This window comes from Grus americana, chromosome 17 (genome assembly GCF_028858705.1).
Source record: "Grus americana isolate bGruAme1 chromosome 17, bGruAme1.mat, whole genome shotgun sequence".
Taxonomy (NCBI): domain Eukaryota; kingdom Metazoa; phylum Chordata; class Aves; order Gruiformes; family Gruidae; genus Grus; species Grus americana.
In genome coordinates, this window is record NC_072868.1 from 8383249 (window position 1) to 8400905 (window position 17657).

Consider the following 17657-nt stretch of genomic DNA (forward strand, 5'->3'; position numbering starts at 1 on the left):
GCTGGGGAAGGGTGGGCTGGGGTCTCCCTGACCTGCTGGATGCCCTGGCACCCCGGCCCAATGCTGCGCTCCCATGCACAGAGTTTGTGCGTTCTCAGCCCCGGGTGTTCGGAGAGGCCGGGCCTGAGTCCGGGGAGGCAAGCTCTGCCCCTGCCCCCAGCGCTGCGGCTCGCTCCCTGCCTCCAGGGCGGCCCTGGCCGCTCCCGACGGTGTCCGGGCAGCCACGGGACTGGGGTCAGCGGAGGCGACGCGGGTGCCCGGGCACCGTGGGGCTGCTGACACCGCAAGGCTTGCGTGTAGCCCCTCCCCGCCCTCCCGGGGGCCGCGGCAGCCCGCGGGGGAGCGGCTTGTCCCCAGGGCCGGGGCCGGGCGGGTCCCGAGGGCAGGGGTGGGGCAGGGCCTGGAGCCGCGTCCCGAGGCACGGAGCGGGCCGGTCCCGGCGGCGGGGTCCCCAGGGCCGGTTCCCCGCGGCCGGTGTCTAGGGGAGGTTCCCCAGGGCCGGCTGCCCGGGGCCGGTCCCGGGCGGGGACCCGGCGCTGCATTCTCAGAGTCTCCAGCAGAGGCTGGGCTGGGCTGGGCAGGGCTGGCGGGGAAGGAGGGAAGGAAGGGAGCGAAGGAAACGAGGGGGAGGAAGGCGGCTCTCGCCGCACATGCATCCCCAGCCACACACCCCGCCGCCCGCGCCCCGCCTTGCGCCGTGCCCGCCCGGTGCCGGCAGCCGGCTCCGCTCGCCGCCGGTCGGGGCTCCGCACTGCCCGCCGCGCCGAGGCTGCGATCCGCTCCGGGCCGGGGCGCCGAGGCTACGATCCGCTCCGTGCTCGGCTGCCGGGGGTGTGTGGGGGGGGCTCCGCTCCGTGCTCGGCTGCCGGGGCGCTCCGCTCCGTGCTCGGCTACCGGGGCGAACCGCTCCGTGGTCTGCTGCCGGGGCGCTCCGCTCCGTGCCGGTGCGCCGCGCCGCCCGGGTGCCGCGCAGGATGCCGCGGGAGGCCGAGCGCCCTGCGCGGGGGGGCCGCCGCGGCCGCCGCCCCAGGTAAGAACCGGTGCGGGCGGCGGGCTCGGCGGGGCGGGCACGGCGGGGGAGCCCAACTTCTCCGTCCCTCGCCGCGCCGCAAACTTTGCCGCCGCTCGGCGGGGCTGCGGCTGGCGCTCCCCGCAGGTGAGTGCGGGCTCGGCCCTGCCCCCGGCCGCCCCGGGACCGCGGGCTTCAGCCGGGGTCGCCGCCACCTCGGGCCGCACAGCCCCGGCACCCCGGGGTGCCTCGGAATTCGCGCCGGGGCGGGAGCGCTGGGTCGCTTCAGTGTTGGAGGGCCGGTGATGCTGGAGATGTTGTGTCCCTTTGGGCATCGCTGCCAGGGTGCTTAGCGTGTGGTGCCCAGGGCTCCAGCACCGGCTCTGTCAGCAGCAGGGTTCCAGCATACCCTTCAATTAAAGCGCTCGGGTGCTTAAAGAGCTGCAGCTCATTTTTAAACCGGTGGTATCTTAAAACATCCTCTTTGGGCTCCTTCCTACCCAAGAGCTATCTCCCCATTTTTCTTGCTGAGACGAGAGCCCTTCACGCTAGTTACCACAGGGGCTTTGCTTGGGGATGGGTGTGTGGACGTGAGCCGAGATGCCTGAGGAGTCCTGCCCGAGTCCTTTTAGCAGGCAGGGTAACATCTCTCTTTACAGAGCCACATTTTTCTAACAACAAACTAAAAATAACTGTGCTAAAACTAGCACTTTCCTCATTTAAAATGTGGTTCCCAAATGGCTGTGCACAGGCCTTCTGGGAGCAAGTGCTGCAGCCACGTCTGCTCCTCCTGCATGCCCAGCTACAGCAGCTCGTCCAGGCCCAGAGCTGCCAGCGCCGAGTGTGTCTTGCTGAGCGTCCTGGGAGCACATCCTGTGGCAGCCAGGCTCCTGCGGTCGCTCGCCGTGCCGGCAGGGGAAGGAGGGATGCAGTAGATGCCTCTGTTCTCTTTTTTGTTTGATTTCTGACAGTTGTAACATCCCTTACAATCTGGGGAGATCTGTGTTGTCTTTTCTTCTAACCTCATTTTATGCACGAACAAGACCAGTTACAGGGATGATGGTGTAGATAGCAGCAAAGAGAGGCAGGCTCAGAGTTCAGACATAACTTCATTAGACAGTGCAGTGCATCGCAGGGAAGCCTTTGGACCTGAGAGGGCTAAGAAGGACGGCTCCACCAGAGCTCTGCTTCTCCAGAGCTTGCTTGTATGGCCTGAGGAAATAAATGGGGAGATGTGTCTCTCTGTCCCTGCTACGAGGCTGGTACTACGCTGTTAAAATACCATGCGTCGCAACGACAGCCAGTACCATAGTCTTGCACGCCACCCAGGAAATCTCAGATGATGACTGTTTCTTTGGGACCTGTTTCTATCTCTTCAGAGTACCTAATGTTCAGAGACTGGCTGAAGCCTGCGGTCTCTGTACTTGTAGGTCTCGTGTCCAGCTCAGGCAGAGCCTGGGCTTTGCCAGTTTTCCCTTATGAGACCGGTGGATGCTCTCCACCTCTTTCATGAGCACTGTGTAAGGAGTATTTGCAGCAAACAATTATCAGGGTTGGAGATCGTGATCCTGGTATGTCAGTTTTCAAATGCTGAAAATAAATTGCTTCTCTGGCTTTGGGTGTCACATAGCAGAGAGAAATGGAAACAAGAGTCTGAAATGGTTTTCCTGTACTGACACCGCGTGTGTTTGTGGTCAAGGCCAAAGGGTGGTTCTCCTGCTCATTGATGAAATCCCTGAAAATGTTGACAGTACCCTGAGTGCAGCATAGGGTAGAGCCCACTAAAATCTGAATAAGCTGCCCCAGATTCTGTCCTGACTTTTGTATCGCGTACACCTCTGCTCCAGTGAGGTGGGAGTCAGAGCAAGTGAGGCTTGGTCTCTGTATGAAATGCTGGTTGCTGAGTAATACAATGTTGAAATTGGTGGGCTTGTGAAAGAAAAAGTATGTGCTGTTTCATAGGTAAAAGGAGCCAGCTTTGTTCCTGCCTAAAAAAAGAAAAAAAAAATGCCCTTTGCTTTTTGGTGCATTGGCACTTTATAATATGATATGGTGATTTCATACCTAGGACAGAGAAGTGGCTACCGAAACAAGGTCAATTTTAAAACTCTTTTTCAAAAGAAGCTAGCAGGTCTCCAGAAAAAAAATGAAAAGGCTGTCAGTGGGTTAAAAATAACAGTTAAAATCCTATTTTTCCTAGCTCTGTGTCAAATAATATGATATTTTCATGATTTAAAATGCAATATCATATTTGAAAAATCCATAATTCCTTGCTCGTATGTAAGGATTCTCAGAATAGGGTAATAATTTACTGTTTGTTGTGTGTATTGTCTGATCAGCTTTTTGGTTTTTTTTTTCACTTTGAAAATTATATTAAGCTAGCAGGCTTGTTTCCTAGCAAATTTTACTTTTGTGCTCCTAATCACTAGCCCACAGTAGTAAAATTTGGTTGCAAATATTGTGGGGGAATGTTTGTTTGTTTGAAACCCCTTTTGCTACCCACGAACTTTATTTCGTTCGAAGGATTAGATTGTTCCTTGAAGCTAGGAAACAAAAATGGACTTCAGGTGGGATTTGAGCTGATGTTATTCCTTTAAAGTATAATTGCATATTTTTCAAATAATTATTTTTATATTTTGAAAGCCCATATTTGAAAAGTAAAGAAAAACAGATTAAAGAAGAAATAGTGTAGCGATACGTGTGTTCTTTTGGCATCAGGTCGCTAAACCCTATTTCTACATAAGAATACAACCATGTATGAATTTGCGTCGTTATCTTTTAACTATGTGGTTATGCAACTGTGTTTGGGTTTACAAGCAATGACACTTCTCTGCAGATAAGTCCGTACGTACCCCGAGGCACGGGCCATTTTGAGTGATCTGCTTTTTTGAAAAATTACATGTAAAGATTAGGTGGGTGTGAGTCCCCACAAGATTCCTTGCCTGAGGTGGTAGGTGGACGTGGTGTACAGCACCTTGCTGTTCGCCAGATCTCTTTTATCTCTACCACCAGTTTATGCCATGGCATTTCCTTGCAGGGAAGGGTGGCCGATGGGAAGGGATGTAACCAGCTTCACCTCGGACGCTGGTTGTGGACCCGAGAGCGTCCTGCCCTGCACCCTTGGCGCTTGCCGGCTCCTTGCTCTCCAGCTGGCAGGGCTCTCCCCGTTTTGCCTTTCCTTGGGTGATGTCTGTGTGGGGCTGTGCCCTGTGCAGGTGAGGGTGCAGAGCTCTGCCCCTTGGATTTGGCTGCTCTGGCATTTGCAGGGCTCATGCCTGCACATCCCTGTGAGCCGTGTTGCTTGTGAAGCGCAGTCCCTGCTCCAGCCCAGCTTTGTGGCTGGGTTTGGGCAGCGAATTGCTGCCTGTCAGCCTTCCCTGCTCCCGTGCAGACCTGGTATATGGGGAGCTCATTTCAGGGGTTTGGACTGGGACTCACCCATTCACCTAGCACGGGCTGGGTGCCCACTACGTGCTCAGCCCTGTGGGGCAGCTGCAGCTGCAGTTGCATCCAGTTTGTGGGGCGGTTTCTGCTTCAGAGAGCTGTGGAGGGGGCAGTGGAGGGGCTCTCTGGTCCTGCCGGTAGCCACTGCAGAGACCCATCCTCCCGGTTCACAATTTCTTTTTCATTTAATCATCACTTTTTATTATTTGCAAAGTCCGTAAAAGGAATGCAGCACATTACAGTAATTTTCAGTCTTATCCTTTGCAACAACCCTGTTTACAGAGACTAGTCCAGACTTTAGTGTTTCCTTCATTTTTCTTTCTTTGCATTGTCTTTTGTGCTGCTGCTGAGAGGAGATAGTTCTGTGTTACCCTGTTGGGGAAGTCTTGTTGGGTGGCATTTCAGAGCTGGTTCTACAGTGCGATGTCTGGGTAGCAAAAGTGCGTGTCTTCTTCAGCAATCTGTGCCTTCCCTAATCCCACAGGGCCCGCCGGGATGCCTGCAGAGGGTGTAGGTTCTTTCTTTTTCCTACAGAAACTGTGGGTTTTCTTCTTGGCGATGCCGTTCCTCTGATCTTCTTGCAGTGCGGTTTGAGTTCTCCCTGCAAATAGATGTCTCCGACTCTTTGCCAGGGTTACGGCACCTTCTCTTTTTTCCTTTGAGGACTTGTGGGACGCTGTGGGCACGTGGTAGGTGGCAGCCGGGTGTGGAGCCCGCTGCAGCTGCAAAGCTCCCTTTGCCGTTAACAGTACCTGGTGCACGTAAGGGGATACACGGCACTACTCGGAGGTGGGAGCATGAGGAGAGACTGTTCATGGTGCATGGGTTGGTCTGTGCCTCAGTGGGCTGGGCATGGCTTTTGGCAAGGGCCGGGTTTGGACTGGATCATTCACTTGTGCTAAACCTACAAGCAGTGCTGAAAACCAAAGTGTTTTGCAGAAAGTGTCTCCTTTCTGTTGGGTGCCCCATCTCAGGACAGCTCACTAAACACAAGTGAAGGTTATAATACTCATTCCAAGCTAATAACTTTTTTTTCAACAAATGGCAGCACTTCTCTGGATTCCCAGTCCTGCCCTGCTTCTCTTGTTTGTGGGAAATCTGCACTTGCCTCCTCTCTGCGTGCTGCGCCCCGTTCTGCTGCCCTGCTTGTCCTCACTTCCTTGGCCCTCACTCTGGCTCTGGCATGGCCATCAACGAGCCTGGAGAAATAAGCCCAACAGAGCTCATTCAGTTTTGACTTTACTCAGTGCTACGCTTCCTAATTTCAGATCTCTTGTGAGAGAGCTATGCCTTAGCTCATACGCTGCAGGATGGAGACTCTGGGCAAGGTGCCTATTAACACTGCTATCCAACTGTTGTGTGCAGGGTCTGCTCCACAGAGAGCAACCTTGCCTGTCTCACACGCTCTGTCACTGCTGTCGCCTGCGCTGAATTTGCCCCTGAGGGGCCAGTGATGGAAGCTGTGGGTGCGATGGAGGCGATGCTGGGCCTGGTGCTTGTCAGCAGCAGCCACGGATCTGCAGCTGCCCTGCGGAATCATTTAGCCGGATGCTAACTGAGCGGAGCTGGGAGCATCCTGCCCTGGTTTAGGAAGCGGCGTGCCAGGGCCAGCCACTGCATAGGGTGAAGCGGTCCTGTGCTCTGGCCTCAGCAGTTGTGTGAGCCTTGCTGACTGGGAAGTCCTTCCAGGGAATCGTGAAAGCAGAACTGTTTGTCCAGCACCTTTTTGCAGATACTCCTTACCCCTCTTTGTTGCTCCTCCCTGCTACAATACTCCAGAGAACACCACGGGAAGGGAGACAGGAGATCACTCCTCTTTACTTGCTGACATTGCCTCACTCACCATTGCCACTTCAGGTGGGTTTTTGTTAATCTCTTCCTAATTAACAGTAGCTGGTGGCATTAACAACTGCAGGTGACTTGAAGCCTGAGGCCCTCAACTCACCTGAAGCTGTTGATGGGCAGAAGCTTTCTGCAGCCAATGATGGGATGTGAAGGGAGTCGCCATAGAAACATCTTGGGCAATAAATGGAGCCTCAAACACTTTGAACCCCTTTTAGCAGCAGCCTATGTGTGAGTGTGGGCACAGGCAGGTAGTTGTGTGCACATGGATGGGGAGAGGTGTGTACGCCCAGCAGGGTGAGGAGTGGGACTTTTGGAAACAGCAGCTGCAGGAGCAAGCACAGGATTTAAGCACTGCTTTGGTAAGCTAGCATTTCTCTGAGGTTTTGATTGTAAAACTGAGTCAGAGCTGGAGTGTGTGAAACGGTCCCGATGCTGGTCTGGCAGGAGAGAGCTCCCTCTTGCAGATGAGGTGTGTTGGGTGCCTTACAGCATGCAGCCCCTCCTGTGTGCCGCAGCCACAGGCTTGTGGGGAGCAGGCAGGGAAGCCTTGTCCCCCAGTGTGGTGCACAGCAGCACCTGGGAACTCAGCACCGCCTCTGCTGGTGGCACCCATCTGGCTCTGACCTTCTTTCCTGACCGCTGCTGCCCTTCCCCGTGGTTTGGCACTCGGGAGCTGTGTGCAGGCAGACCCCAGCTTATGGAGGGTCTGAGGTGCCGTGCCCACCTGAGAGGCACTGGATTTGGGTACCCCGGGATGTGCATCCTCCACCCCCAGGCCCTGTCCTGGCTCTGCTCCCCTCAGTGCCCCCCACCGCCTTCCTGGCGGAGCCTGGCTTCCCCTTGCTGGTGGGTCACTTGGGGGCTGGGGAGCCCGGTGGCAGGCTGTGGGGCAGATTGCTCCTCTGGGTCTGAGTCCCCACATGGACCAGGGTTCAGGAGGGACAGACAAAGGTTTGGCTGCTCCAGAGGCTTAGAAACCTTTGTGGTCTGGCTGTCCCAGGACAGAAGGGTCCTGGGAGCCTTGGGACAGACCCTTGTTCTGGCAGCCGCTTTCTGCTGTGGGATGGCTGTTCCTCCTGTGTGGGATGCCCTGTGCAAGACAGTAGCTTCTGTGTGTTCCTGGGGATGCTGCACTCCTTTCTCCAGTCCTACTTCCTTGCATCTCTGTCTGTCACACTGGGATTATCTCCCTCTGCTCCTACTGCAGCTGCTTCCTGGAATCCCAAATCCCCAAAATGCTGTTTCTCCAGTAATCCTTGTCATTAAAAGTGGTTCCTAAGCTCAGAGCACCTCCTCCTCTCCACAACCAGCACCCTGTCACCCTCTCTAGAGAGAAGCAGTTTGAGATGGGTGCGTACTAAAAGCAAGCAAATGAGCTTATTAACCTGGGATGGGACACTGCCCCCCCCACACCTGCTACCAAACTCCAGAGTTACCCATGGATCCTTCTGGGTTTTCATTATTCTATTTTTTAACAGTGTGAAAACATGTTTTCTGCCCTGTTGTTATGGCCATGACAACAAGGCATGTGGCTGTTGGTGATGGTGTTGTGCATGTGTGGGAGAGGCAATTGTTTCCCCCGTCACTAGAGTCTAGAAGGTCGAGGACATATGGGTGAGGGGTTCCTTCAAGAGCTGGACTTCACCAGATTTCTGAGCTTGGCTGCCTTCCCACTTATGAAATACAGCTGAACCTTTTGATAGCAGGTAGGAATAGCTGAGCATCAGCAGAGTCCTTAAGAAATTACATCCCTGCTTAAACTTTTGAAAGTCAGCTGAACACCTGTTTGCTACAGCCCTCCTGGGCTGTTCCTCAAGGACATGATGCTTTTGCTATAAAACTCCAGCTCCAGTCACGCTGTCCAGAGGGAGGGTGCACCTGTGCTGGGCATCCCCACCTGCACCGCAGGAGATGGGGAACCTTCCCATGCCAGACCTGGCGCTTGCTCTGGCGGTGCCCGCCGCCGAGGTGTGAGGTCAGCTCTGCCCGCTGCTGATGCGTGGCTGGGCTGGCACCCAGGGCCTGGCCCCGAGCCCTGGAGCAGCTGCAGGCAGCGAGCAGGCAGTGAGCAGGCAGGGGTCTGGCTTTTCCCTGACTTTTTGGAGAGGAGAGGGTGTGGGGCTCCTCCTCGGGCCGCGTGCCGGCAGAGGGAGCCATGCATCCTCGTTTCATATGCACAGCCTGACATGCCAATTAACGAATTAATTTGAAAGGTGCTGTGAGAGATGAGATTAGAACCAGGATGCTCCACTGGGCAATGGCACAGCTAGTCTCGCTGTGGCTGAGAAGTGACCGTGTCCTTCCCAAATCCCTCCTCTCTGCGTTGCCACCCAAGTTCATCTCTCAGGTGAACCCTTGGGTGGGTTTGATCTGGCCCAGCTTGTGGTGGCCGTGCAAGACATGAACAGCCTCCATGGTGGGTATGGCAGAGGTTGATGCCAGCACCTGGATCAGCTGGGTGTGTGGGCGGTGGGCAAGCCACAGGCACGGAGGTGCGGACCGGGGCTGCAACTGTGGGCTTCAACACACTCTGGGATGAGTGACCAGGGACTGTGGCTGAGCCTGCAGATGTAGACATGGCCTTGCTTTGCCTTGCCCAGGACTTGGCAATGGATAAGCTAAGGCAGACAAGAACTTGTGAGCTGGTGCTGGGGTTGTGAAGCTTGACATCGTTAGTCCTGCCTACAGGACTGACTATTGTGCTGCAGACAATGCTGCTCCCTTCCTTGGTACCACAAAGCGATTGAGGCATAAAGTGAAATGCGAGCACTGAACCTTCCCCAGCTGGAGTAGCAACCACAGGTGAGCGTTTATGGATTTTGTCTGAAGAAGCTGTTTACATTTTTGTGCAATGGGAGACTCATGTCTGGCGGGAAGGATGCTGGAACCATCAGTTCAGGCTTGGATTGGTTTTCGACCTAGAGTGTTGATGTGCTTTGGTGAATTTGAGATGGAGGGGGGTGCTTCAGTGGGAGGTGATGAGCTGGTGGTGCTGGGCTGCTCCAGGACAGGAGAGGTGAGCTTATATCACAGGACTGAGAGGCTCAAAGTGTTGTGTGAGGAGACCGGCAGCTTCTCACTGTGCCATGGCTGCTGCTTTCTGGTTAATGCATTCAGAACAGGGTCTGTCTGACTTCCTCTGCTCTGGCAGTGAACGTGGCCAGCAGCAGTGCTGCCGTGTGTTTTGGGACTGTTGTGGGTTAACCCCGGTAAGCAGCTAAGCACCACACCGCTGCTTGCTCACTCCCTCCCAAGTGGGATGGGGGAAGAGGAAAGGAAGTGCAAAAGCAAGCAAACTTGTGCATGAAGATAAAAATGGTTTAAGTGAAGGAGAAGTGGAAGAAGAGAGAAAGAAAACAAAACAAGGGATGTAAAGGCAAACACTCACTGCCTTCCATGGGTAGATTGATGCCCAGCCAGTTCCTGAGCAAAAGGTGGCTAACCACCCTGAGCTCCCTCCTCTCCCTTTGTATTGCCGTGCCATTAGATGGCATGGGATATCTCTTTGGTTAGTTTGTGTCATCCATCTGGTGGTGTCCCCTCCCAACCTCTCGTGCACCCCCAGTCTATTTACTGGGGAGGGCAGGCATGGTGAGAAACAGCGAATGCCTTCTCTGTGCCTGATGGCACATTAGTGTGTTATCAGCGTTGTTTTGGTCACAAACCTAAAACACAGCACCATATGAGCTGCTGTGAAGCCAATTAACTCCGTCCCAGCCAGACCCCGTACAGGGACTGTTAAACACCTTTTATTGTGTGCCCCTTTGGGGTGCCTGCACTGTAGGAAGGTGCCTGATGCCCTTTGCAAAAGAGCCCTTGTTAGACCTGGGCAGTGCAGTGGGAGATGTGGCCTCTGTCCTGTGGATCTGATGACAAAGGCACACTCGGACTGTCCTGGGCAGAAGCATGCCCCTGTCTGCGATGCTGCCAGGTGTGGGTTTTGTTGTGAGAAGCTAGAGAACACTGAGTGATGGAAAGCAAGCTTCAAGGAGCAGGGCTGCATGTGTGCAGTGAGCTGCTAGCTCAGCTGGCGTGAATTAGCCTCAGTCCATCACAGTGGTGGAGCTGCAATGACAGGATCTGACCTGTGACCATGCTGGGGCTGCTGCTGCTCAATATCTCCCTTCAGTTCCTGGGCACAGGCTGCAGCCAGGCTTGGTGCTTCTAGGGAGGTCTCTTCCAAACCTTAGGCTGTCCCAGAACCAGAAAATCCTGCGGCTGAGCCTGTGCTGCTTATACCAAGCACTGTCCTGGTTGTGAAAGGCTGCTGTGAAACAGAAATGAGAGGGAGGGACCATGAAGCACTGGGCTGGAAAGCCTTTTCTTTAAACCACAGCTGAGCTGAGCTTAGGCAGAGGTAGGACACAATGTCTGGTCCTGGCTTCCACAAGGTGACACGTGCATTTCCCTTGTGAGCGATCAAAGGCTGGTACTGAGAATCATCTCTATCTTTTTTTATATCTAGTCCATCACTGTGCTATCTGGTGCCTCCCAAGTATATTTAGAAAGAGCAATGACAGTTTTTCTTTCTACTTTTCTAGCCGGTGCATGAAGTGTTTGATAAGTTTATATGTTTTATCTGGCTTTGTGTGTGAGGTCTATCTGTGCACCAAGATGAGGAAAGCTGTCTCATGAGCTAACGCTTGCGAGGGGCTGAGGATCGCACAGACACAGTACTTGTGTCTGGCTCAGTCCTGAACCTCTCAAAAATTTGGTATCAGCCCTGCTCAGAGCAGCTGTGTCTTGTGGTTCTGTTTTTGAATCACAGGGACTGCATGTTTCGGTGTCAACTCACTGTGAGAACTGATGGGTGAGGTGAGCGGCAAGAGATGTGTACGACACGGGGGAGAATGGCTTTTTGGCTGGACACCACTTGGCTTTGGATGCCCAAACTCTGCCTGAGGCTGCTGCCAGCCCAGCAGCCTGAGAAGGGTGGTTATTTGGAGGGGAGGATGCGAAGGAGTGCATTCGGCTGCGTTGCAGGGCTCCCAGTTGACTTCAGCCAGTCCAATGTTCACCTCCCAATGAGCGATGGGGACCAGGAGCCTGGTGTGGCAGCGTGCAGGGGCACAGCGTGGCTGGAGTAAGGGTGCACGAGCAATTCAGGATTTCGGCACTTCTGCGTCCGGCTGCTTGGGTTGGGGGTGGTGGGCTCTGGATGGACCTGTTCCTGCTCGGGCACACGCTGGGGACTTTGGGGCGATGTGCATGAGTTCTAATGTAACTGTCATGAAACAGGCCAGGGAGGAGCGTGGAGAGTGAAACAGCCTGCGGAATAAGGGGAGAGACAGCAAGGGTCTGCAACGTAGTGATGGAGAGAGCAGGATGCAAACGGACAAGGTGTGTGAGGATGACAAAGCCAGAGAAAGCTGTGTTTGCACGTGGGGAAGCAGGAGTGTGTCTGTGTACGTGTGTGCTGCCAGTTGTCCCCATCTCAAGCATGGAACTGCTTTGGGGAAGGGGTGTGTGCTCCTGGTGAGGATGCTCAGAGCCAGCTTCTTTCCATTTTTTTTGGTTGTGAAGATCTTTCACTGTCACCAGTACCAAGTGGCTGTTGGGCTGTGTGCTGGATGGAGAGAATGAGGTCACAGGAGTCCTGCGCGTGCACTGGGGCGTTCTGGGGGAGGCCTCTTGCCAAAGCAGTGCAAGGCTGCAAACGTGCAGTGGGTCTGAAGGACTCAAACTGCAAATGACTGCACCTGCCCGTGCGGGTTTCCGTTCCCCCTCCTGTGTGCACGCATACTCACATGTTCCGGCAGGCTCCCGCTTGCTCACGTGTATGCATATCTCTCCTTGGCTCTATTCTTTCACTTGCACTTTGTCCATTTGCTTTTCTGTCCTCCCTGTTGCTACTGTGATCTCCCTCTCTCTCTCTTTCTGCCTTTGTTCCCTGGGCTGCTTTGCTGCCTCTTACTTTACCATGTCCCTCTTTATTCCTTTTGATAATAATAACATTAGAACCTACATACAAGGCCCCAAGGTCCCTGCTTTGTGCAGATACATCAGGAAAGACCCTTCAAAGCCTGTGTGCTGGAAAGAGAAGATTCTCACAGTCTCACTGTTGCCAGGACTGGCGGAGGCAAAGGGCTCGATTGTGAAATATGACCTGTACAAAACCCCACAGCGTGTCCCGCGTCCATCCTGGAATGTCAGAAGTGAAGATGCCGGTCTTGTTTGATGGAGTTTTACACCAAAGCCCTGAACCCTTCTGCCTGATTGAGGAATTGGCCAATTAATCTCCCTTTATCACTTGTGCTGAGCAGAGTGGTTGTTCAGAGCTCCCAGTCTGTCCCTTCCTCGTTGTGCCGTTGGTTTGGTAGTGACATTAAAGTGAAGCTACTTGCGGATTCTGTTCTAGTCTGCTGTGTTCACGTGCTTTGAGCTTTCAGAAATGTTCTCCTTTTCAACTGCAATTTGCACATTTGGCCTCTGCTGAGAGCTGATGCTTCAATAGGATGCTGAAGTCTGGTGGTTGGAAAGCAGCATGACACGCTGAGGCTGTCTTGTTTTGCATAAGTGGTGTCCACTACATTTCCTTTGCTTAAAGGTCCTGTGTGGCTGCTGGATGCAGGTGCACAGTCTGCAAATACAGCGCTGGAGGAAGTGGAGGAGGAATCACATATGTTTTTTTTCTTTCACCTGACAAAGTGGTCTGAGTTTCTTGCAGAGGGAAGGCTAGTACTGTAGCTGCTTGCAGAATCATATCCAGAAAGCTACGGTGTTCTTGGTTGTTCATATGGACATGGCTCTGCTGTGCTAGTCCATCAAGATTCAGGCTCTAGCTAGAAAAGGACTCAGAATCAGGAGATGGATTTAACGCTTTAATTTTTTTCCTCTTAAAGTCCTCCAAGAAATGTGCATCCTGTCTGGACCTGGCCAGGTAAAGTCTTTGAACAGCACCTATAAGTACTGACGGGGCTGCCTCTCTGAGGGTCTGTCTGTGTCCCGTTGGACTCAACCAGGAGATGCTTGCGATACAGACGGTGGCAGGCATCGTTCCGCTTGTGGGCGGTACGTGAGAAGTGTGATGGAGTTGTCAGAGTAGGGAAAGCCTGGGTCTGTCTGGCCAGTGCAGGGCACGCTCCCGGGGCAGACAGGACGGAAACGGAGCAGGGCCTTGTCGCCTGTTGTAGCGTTTACTGGTCTGTGCTGGAAGAGCCAGGATCTGCCCTTCCTTAAGGGGAGGCGAGAGGACCAGCACTCCTCACCTGCGTGCACGGGGAAGGCAGTGGGGCTGGCATGCCTCTCTTCAAACTGTCCCATCGCTTCTGCTCTGCAAACTCTCCTCCTCTTGCTAGTTAATATTAGTATTCCGTTTGTGGAACGGGCTATGCAATTAACACAGAGGTACAGTCATTCATTCTGACTGGAGGACTCGTGGGATCAGATGTACTGGGGATAGGAAGCAGAGGCTTTCTGCTGGGAAAGAATGTCACAGCACAGCGGACACAGAAATGAAAAGCTATTAATAATGATCCCGGAACTTCACTTCCATCAGCTGTTTATTTAAAGGTGCTCCGTATTCAAAGCCTCCTGATTTATGTGGGCAATAACACTCACAGTCCTGGGATCACTTTTTTAAGCAAGGCTAATGGGGTGAAACCATCATACTGCGACAGTAGAGATCAAGCTGGGAAAATGATACTGGAGAGAAAAATAAACTATTGCCTAGATTATCCAGGAGCTACGCTGGGCTGGGAGTTGGTGTGAGCTCCCTGCTCTTCCAGCATTTATTAAGGCTTTTACTTCCTTTTTTTTTCTTGTTCTTTGTGAACAGAATTTACCGGGCATGGAAGGATATAAAAATTTGATTCTACCAGACAGGATGCTAAAAGCTTCTGGTTTTGCATTCAATTGAAGTTTTGTCTGTAGTGCAGCCATGTGTAGCAGTTCTGCCACGCAGGGCCCCAGGGGAGACAGCCTCCCCATCCTTGTCTCCAGGGGTTCCCATCCTGACTCAGCCCCGTTCCTGAGGGACCGGTCCCTCCGGGGACAGGGGTTTGTCCCTTGCTTGGTTTTGCTTGCGTAGCTGTGGTACGGGGGCACCTCTGCCTTCAGCTGCGTGCCTGGAGGGGTGGAGGTGAAATGTTCAGGGCTGCGGCAAGAGGGGGAGAAGGGGCTACTCTGCCCTGGGGGGAGACCAGTTTCCATGAGGATTTTCATCAGTGGGGTGTTCACCCTGGCAGCGACGGTGGGGGCTTGCTGGGGCCATGAGCACTGGGGCAGCACTGACCTGGCTGATAGATTTGGCACAAACTGGTGATGTTTACCTCTTCCTGCAGCTGGGAGGGTGGGTTGTGAGTGCAAGAAGGACTCGGGGCGGGAGGAGCGCAAAAGCTGTGCCAGTGTCTGCTCAATGAACCAAGCGAGCCCTTGGGGGACAACTGGCAGTGTGCAGGAGTGCCAAATGTTGGTCATCCAGAGCATATGTGACTTTGTGGTGTCTGCGAGGCACTGAGCAGCTTTTGGCAAAACCTGCCTGGTTTTCCTGGGGAAGTGAAATAGCACTTAACGCCGCCGAGCCGTGATGCTGGCGGTTGTGATTCGTGTTGTTCTGGACGGGGTCTGACTCGTGGGATGTGACTCCGAGTGCTGTGCATCATCAGAAGCTAGTAGTGGTGATGTAATTAGTAGAATGAAACAGATTATTCCAAATAAATAATGCATCTATCATTAATGAGCAAATGCAAAATTTAGCCTGTTGCTGTTGTCTGCAAGTTGCCTACAAGGAGGTCATAATCTTAGTCTGTTGTAGGCTGGAGAAAGCCTTTATCTACAGGTCCTTGGTGAACTGTGTGCTGTGAGGATTGCTTGCCCATCCGCTCCAGCGTGTAGGTCCCTGGCCCAGCAAGAGGGTCAGATTCCTCCTGGTTGTGCTTTGTGAGGGGAGGTGGGCTTTGCTTCGAATGAGTCTCTACCTGGGTGACCATCCAGAGGCTCTTCTGAGTCTGGGAAGCTCTGGTGCCCTTTCTCAAGAACATCTGCTCACTACTGGCCTGTTTCCGCACAAAGTGCAGCCTTAGGGACCCAAGGAGGGACCTGGCAGGGCTCTGATTGCCTGGGGCAGCCCTGAGGGGTGTGCAGTGGCTCAGTTCTTGTGCTGCTTCTGGAGACACAGACTTTCGAATAGACTTGGCCAAAACGTGTTACCCATGTAGGATTTTTGCCAACTGTGGTGGATTTTTCTGAGCAATGCTGCATCTTAGTAAAGCGTATTTGCTTCCTGTTTGGGGGATGAGGCTGTGCAACATTCAGCTTCAGGTTCCTGAATTTCTGTGGAACCAAGATTCCTTCCTTTCTCCCCAGTGTGTTTGCTCAGGAATTTCTGGAGAGCCAGAAGGTTTGGGGCTGGAGTCTTTTTTTTCCTACATGCCAGAAAAGCTTGTGTTTAGGTAGGACGGTATTGCTCGGGTGGTTGATGGTGATGATGGTGCATTTGGGAGTGACGTGTGCTTGCATCGTGCTCTGGCTACGGCACGGATGCCACGGGTAGGTCTGGTAGCCTGGGTGGCTGAGGAGTGCAGATGCAGAGCAGTGGATTTTGACAGAGTATCGTTGCAGAGATAACTTTCTTATCCGTTATACTGTCTTGTTTCTAGTTCTTATTTAATGAGCTCCTCTGAAAATAAGAAAATCATCGTAACAGTTTTCTTAAGTGTGAAAGATCAGACTGAAATTGTCATTAAAGAGACTAATTACTCTATTCTTCCACCTTTGTGACAGCTGTTTATTGCTGCAGACCTTGTCCTGAGGTGCTGAGGAAGCCACTTGCCTCTTCAGGCTGCTTTTGGCCTGAGGTACCTGCAACAGAAAGTTGGCGCCTGGTTCTAACGTGAGCTGTGCATGACTCGATTGTCCTGTCACACCGGGAAAAAAGTGCTGCTCCAGCTGCGGGTGTGAGACCAGTGGTGCAATTCCCCCAGCTCTCATCCTGCTTTTTCACTGCTCTCTTGTCCTCCCTCGTGACCTCCCCACTTCAGCGGGAGTGATCCTATGCTGACTTGGTCTTAGTTGCAAAATGACAGCGTGCTGCCACCCAGAGAGACTTCCCTGGTCTCCTGTGCTCTGTACAGAGGGGTCATGTGTCTCCTATCACCAGGACTGAGAGATTTCCAGGGACAAAATTGCCAGGAGGATTAAAATGTACAGGGAAGAAGAGTGAGCAGCAGCAAGACCTTCCTGAAAGCACCATGTGCCTGTCATGGTATTTATTTAACCAGAGGACTGAGTCTGAGCCTGACCTTGAACCCTGAGCAGCAAATTGAAGGAGGTTTCTTTGAACCCTCCTGGCTCAGTATAGTATAGGAATTTGGGGAGACTTTCAGGAGAGGTGGAAAGTGGCAGGCAAGAAAGCTGCGAACATCTGAACATCTTCAATTTTCCATTTAATCACACAATATTGAATGATAAATAATTCATGCATCTGCCAAACATTTGATTAAAAGAACCCAATTCCCTCCACATTTGTCAAAGTGTAAGAATTCCTTTTGTGTTTTTTATTTTATTTTAATCTGTCCTTTAACTCCTGTCCAGATGCCCACTTGTCTGGGCTATCAGCTTTGGGCAGTCCAGTGCTCGTGCCTTTCCTTTCTTGTCACTTCTGCCCCCCAGGGCCCAAAGAAGTGGCAGCAGGATGCACGGAGGGGAGCGATGGTGGTTCCTGTGTGTCCTTGGGCTGTACCGTGGGGATCAGCTCTGGTGGTGGTGGCTTGTAGGGGGTTCTCCGCCCTGTTGTGTGGAGCATTTCTGGCTCCGTAGGAAGTAGTGGGGCATAAAAGATGCAAGGCTGTTGGGAATGCAACTTCTGACTCTGTACAGGGCGTTTGTAAGGGGATGATTTTCACAAGCGGCTATCTATCCAGATCCTAAAATTAAAGACCTGCTCTGAACTTCGGAGCTTTCTCTCCACAGCAAGAGAAACTCTGTTCACCCCAGCAGTTGACAGGGATGCTGCAATGGCTGCGGACATCCCCCCATGACCAGCACTGCTAACCCTTGGCTTGCGGGGGCAAAGGACCTCTGCTGCTCTGTGGTGGTAGTGCCAAACCTGGGGCAAGGATGTGCAGGAAGCGTGATGGCTCCAGTGTCCATTGTTGCAGGCAAACGTTGGAGGAGTAGCAATGTCACCTTGTCCTCCTGGGCAGCCAGAGATAGGGTCTCCTTCACATGCTCTCTTTCGGCTTCAGCTGGGTGTTAACGCCAATTGGACACTGCCTTCCAGTTCCTGCTTGGCCAGTCCCCTGGCTCAGTCCAGTTCTTCAGAAGTTTCTTGCAGTAGCCTTGACTAAGATAATCGCCTGTAATTTATGGTTTTTGCTTCCTCCATGGGGTCCCTTGTCATTTTCTGCCAGGTCATGAC

At 53.1% G+C, this 17657-nt stretch overlaps 1 protein-coding gene across 1 annotated transcript in view; it reads left to right on the top strand.

The window, feature by feature from the left end:
• Positions 1–584: 584 nt before the first annotated feature.
• The window catches only part of CDH22 (cadherin 22), an 85136-nt gene continuing 68063 nt past the window's right edge, over positions 585–17657 (top strand). Inside the window, exon 1 of the mRNA XM_054845700.1 lies at positions 585–1030. The gene's annotated coding sequence lies outside the window, so the exon portion shown is untranslated. The remainder of the gene's footprint in view (positions 1031–17657) is intronic.